General features: G+C 35.7%; 1 long non-coding RNA gene across 1 annotated transcript in view; it reads left to right on the top strand.

Moving 5' to 3' along the window:
- Positions 1 to 3,846: 3,846 nt before the first annotated feature.
- Positions 3,847 to 5,374, top strand: part of LOC107726565 (uncharacterized) — a 2,804-nt gene continuing 1,276 nt past the window's right edge. Inside the window, exons 1-2 of the long non-coding RNA XR_001638277.1 lie at positions 3,847 to 4,004; positions 4,113 to 4,255. This is a non-coding gene — a long non-coding RNA (uncharacterized LOC107726565). The remainder of the gene's footprint in view (positions 4,005 to 4,112; positions 4,256 to 5,374) is intronic.

Genomic DNA, 5,374 nt, shown 5'->3' with positions numbered 1-5,374 from the left:
AGTTGTTCCAGGTTTGGAATTTTCATTTTTGGGTGAACTATCCCTTTAGCTAAGGTTATAAATATGACTAGTAGCTTTTCCCCAATATGGTATTGGTAGTAGTTACTAAAAGTAGTATACTAAAGTATCTCAATATTTCTTCTACTAATTACGTTGTCATAGCTCTAAACAATTTCTCTTTTCTTTCTTTCCCTAAATCAGACCAGACCCTGTGCTGCAGGATAAAGCTGAATGTGGCATCGCTGGACAGGTTTTTAATGGTTTTCGGCTGAGCAGGGAGGCCCTGACAGAGCTGCTGGATCTTCTGAGAAGTGAATGGCGACAGTGATGGGGTGCCATAATCCAGACCCTGGTGTTTCTCTTCTGTCTGCCAGTGGTACATCATACAGAGTGGTCTCCAGAGTGTTTGACATGCCTCGTTCCACTGTCACCGCATTGTCTTCCGAGTCGCTGAGGAGGTGCTGGCCATTCACCAAGAGATTCACCTCCTGAAGACCCCAGAACACATGGAGGCAGGGCTGGGCTCAAAACTGATGTTGTTTTTCTGATGTTAAACTGAATATATAATAATTTCTGAATATAAATTCCATCGTCATCTGTGCGCAAGTGATTCTGGGATATGGTAGGGTGCGCAGTGTCCATCAGATGTACACTTCATTTTCCTGGGAAACAGAGGGTGCATTTGGAGTTGCTTTCGAAATACGTCAGCCTTCGTTGCGCCGCGGTGACGCAATCGGCCTTGGAATGCGGTCTTCGGAGGGTGCATCCTGAATTGGGACAGCTTATGTTGTGACGCTGTGATGCAATCACACTTCAAATGTGCATTTCGGAGTCCGTGCACTTCACATTGGGACACAGCTCATGTGTGCTATTGTGTCCCTATCATTACTGATCATGTTCACCTGTGTCTTGTTAGTTTCCTCATCAAACCTGTCTATTTACAGCCCCAGTTCTGTTCAGCTCTTTGTTTGGTATTCATTGATTTCAGTCACATGACTGGCTCAAAGACATGGAGGGCAAAACATCCACAGAACTGCAGCACATGCCTCTCAGTTTTCTGTTATTTTCCAATCCACAAATATTTAGATAATATTTAAAACAAAGATATTTGAACAACATGTATTTCAATCACTACAAACAGTGGGACATTAAAACGTTTAATGTGAAAACCACTTCGAGTGCCTTAATGTATTTAAAACAGTGATATTAAAAGATCAAATTCAGTATATTGATGATGTATACTTTATATACGAGCAGATGAGCTCAAAATATGAATGCAATGTGCTAAAAGGTTAAGTGTTTTCTTTGCAATGGTGTTCTATGCGGGTGTGACATCACATGAAATCTATGAATCGTCTGTGTTGAAGTTTGGATGTATTATGACTCCATTGTGTTACTCTGTGACTATAGTGCTGTTTTGTTTTGCTTAATTTTGTATTTTGTAAATAAAAGGAAGACTGCTGTTGTTCAATCCGCTCTTGATCTCTTGCAACAACCCCGTGACATTGCAACAATAATGTATGTCTACATTTTAATATTTGTAGTATTTTATCTGTTTACTTGCATGTCATGTGACCATTAGCCAACATCAGAGAGCATGAATGAGTGAATGTGTTAAATTATTGAAATTATTTAATTTGAAATGTACTTCAAGGAAATATATTATTTTATTATGTCTAGGGGTTATTATGTTTGGCTGACGAAAGTTAGTCTGATGTCATAAAATGTAAAGATCCAGGTAACCTCTTTCACTGATGAAATATCACCTTAACTGAGTTGCTGATGGATTTTTCTGTTATCCACAAAATTTAAAGCACATTGCCTATTATGTTCATGAAATGGAATGAATTTATACAACATCAAGGCTATAAATAGAAGAGCATCAGTGAACATCTGTACATTTGCTAACTCATATCAGAATGATAATATTAATTATCAAAATAATTTAAACTCTCTGAATAGGTTGGAAATGTACAAAACAACATGAAGATGGCACTCTTGTTCCTTTAGGTCTAAGACCAAACCTGAGGAGGTGGTCTTCACAGGGATGTTCTTCACCTGGAGATGGAGCTCTTACTCCAGAGAGAGATTTGATACTGTGAAGATTATAGGTTCAGACTGCGTGACTGAGAGTGTCTTCTCTTCACACAGGATCGGACGGAAGTTCTAAGCGGCCATGCAATATATATTTTTTCCTTCTTGTTTTCTCGTTATAACGACTTAATTTTCTCGTTATCTCGACATAACGAAAGTTGTTTTCTCGTTATAACGACTTACGTTATAATGAGAAAACAACTCGTTATGTCGAGATCACGAGAAAATTAAGTCGTTATAACGAGAAAACAACTCCCGTTATGTCGATATCACGAGAAAATTAAGTCGTTATAACGAGAAAACGAGAAGGAAAAAAAATAATATTGCATGGCCGCTTAGAACTTCCGTAGGATCGCAGTAGTTGGTTTATGATTTAATAGGCTAATGCATGTACTATAATATGATTCTTAACACGGTGAGAGACAAATTACATTTCGCTGTTTAGGCTATGTATTTCATGTGTTGGGTGTGCACCGTTTTTGGCTGATTATTTATTTATTTTTGGCATTTTGTTCTTACTTCATGTCTATTTTACGCTCTTTGTTAACGTATCCTATATATAATGTTTTTTATATAATTGTATCGTATATAAATTAATTTCAAATGTTCATCCCTCATTCTTTGCCACATATAATGACTAGCTTTGCTTATATTGTATTAAGCTTGCTTAATAATTGTGTGTGAGTAGTTTTTGTAAAGCTTTTTGTAAAGATGATGTTTATTTTGAAAGATCTATAGGCTATACATTACAATTTTTACTCATATCCAAAAATTAATTAAACAAAGCTACACTTTAATATAGACTACACCTTTGTCTGTAGAGTAAGAAACCACTCCAAAAGTGTGTTCAGTCTGTGTAAATGATTCATACTGGATCATCACCCGTTTGACGTGTTCATTCAAAAGAACCGACTCAAAGGAGTGATTCATTCGCGAATCCGACATCCTCTCGTTTTTTTTACATTTTACCTTAACAAAAACACCTTAACCTCTTTTATAGCAACTGAAATGTTCAATTAAATTAAATGGTATTTTAAAATAAATTACTAAAAGATAGTAAAAAAATACACGCAAGTGACTTTTAAGCTACATTTGCGTTCAGCTACGACAGACTGTCGCAAACGGTTCCTTACGATGCTTGCGTGGACTTCAGATGCTGTCAAGTCTGTACACATGGGTAAGTGTGAACATGTGTTTCATCGTTTTGTCGAAGAACACCGAAATTACCTCTCTTTTTGGACAAGAAATGTTTAAATATTTTATATGTGTAACATTTATTAGACTACATGCCTGCCAGTAATTTTAAGATGATCTATAAGCCACTATAGAAACGTAAATTGTCATTAACGTTACTTGGTTCTTAGCAAGGTTTCATACGCACACAGCCTCTCGCCATGGTTCTATAATGAAAGAATGCGTTTAATTTTTCAGCTTCTAGAATTGCAATATACATTTGTTAAATCAATAATATAACAAAGTTACCGGTAATTAACCACTTGCAGTCCAGTATGGAGGCCAAACCAAGGAAAAAGTCATTCACGCCTAGAGACGGGAAGAAAATATATATATATATATATATATATATATATATATATATATATATTATGCAGTAAGATCTCTAACCTGACTTCGTTTTCAAGTTTGCAGTGTGATTGTAAACAACCCACAATCCAGCAGGGCTGTATTGACACAATCTCTGCTTACTGACATATGCTTACAAAGCATTAATATCTGTTTACCTTTATTAGGAAAACCACCAGGCAAACGACCATTCAAACCTCACAACACAGACAAAAGAAAGAGTTTTAAAAAATCAGGTGGAGATGGAGGGCCGCAGAAATTCTACAGAAAACCAGCAGATGGACAGTTCACAAAGAAGAGAAAACACCCGGGAAGCAAAAAAGATGAAGGTGCAAATATCTCCTGAATTGCCTTATTTTGGAGTAGTTTTGTATTATGTATCGTGGAGTTTTGTGGTTTTTCAGGGGTTTATTAATCGATAACTTTTTCTTTGACAGGCTCTGAAGGGAAGAAACCTAAATAGGATGAATTCAAACAAAAAAAGAAAGAGTTGAAGCAGAATCGCCAGCAGAATGAGAAAAAAGAGAGTTACCAGATTGTAAGCAGAGCAAAGCAAGTGTGGGAAATTGTAAGGTGGTAAGTGTTTATAATTATTTATTGCATGGGAGAATGTTGTCTATAGGTGTTTCTTTTGTTATAGGTCTTTTAAGCCCTTTTGACGCTGTCAAATAATAATAATCTCTAATAAAACATCTCAGACTCAGCAGTTATTTTGCGAACCATCATCAACAAATGTCATTTCCATCACATTTCAAATTATATTTCTTTCTGTGGTGGGAAGTAATGATTTTATGCATCCTAAATGCACACAATAAATAATATTTTCACAAAATCTTGCATAATTTGATAAAGAAATACAGCTTGATTAGAAAGAATGCAGAATAAAAATATGGTTTGCAAATATTTATATTTTCTGTTTTCTTAACTACTTCATTCTTCACTGACCCTGTTGCTTGTTATGGTCAGATTGTTATGTACAAAGTTGTTATTTGTCTGACTTTGTCATAAAATGTATTTGTTTAGACAGCAATTGTTTTGTAAATCATTTTGACAGTTAATTCTTAAATGGTTTATGTGTATGGCACTTTGTGTAACTTATATAGTTGTTTATTTAATAATATTTTAACAAAAGTGACATAAAAAAGAAGTTCAAGAAACTTTTAATGTGATTTTCTTAAAACAAACAAAAACTAGATAAATAAATACATCAATTTTAGTTTAAAACATTTAGTTTTAATATCAATAAGTATCAAAGCAAAGATCATTCCTAACAAATGAACAAAGTCATATTAAAGGGGTCATATGATGCGATTTCAATTTTTCCTTTCTATTTGGAGTGTTACAAGCTCTTGGTGCATAAAGAAGATCTGTAAATTTGCAAAGACTAAAGTCTCAAATCCAAAGAGATATTCTTTATAAAAGTTAAGAGTCAGCCACGCCCCCCTAAAACGGCTCGTTCTATCACGCCCCCACATGTCTACGTCACTTTGTGGGAAGATTTGCATAACGCCGCCCAAATGTTCACGCAAAGAAAGAAGGCGTAACTTTTATTCTCGCTGTAGTGTTGTTGACACATGAGTGCATAGTGACGCCATGTCGTGAAGAGCTGTGTGTTTCGTTGTGAAAGCGAAACTACTTTGTTTGGCCTTCCAAAAGAGGACGATATCCGCTCACTCAAGCCGGCCTCCGCTCACTCTAG

This window comes from Sinocyclocheilus rhinocerous, unplaced genomic scaffold, assembly GCF_001515625.1.
Source record: "Sinocyclocheilus rhinocerous isolate Xijiao unplaced genomic scaffold, SAMN03320098_v1.1 scaffold726, whole genome shotgun sequence".
In the NCBI taxonomy this organism is placed as follows: Eukaryota; Metazoa; Chordata; class Actinopteri; order Cypriniformes; family Cyprinidae; genus Sinocyclocheilus; species Sinocyclocheilus rhinocerous.
This window is presented reverse-complemented; position numbering and strand designations above follow the sequence as displayed.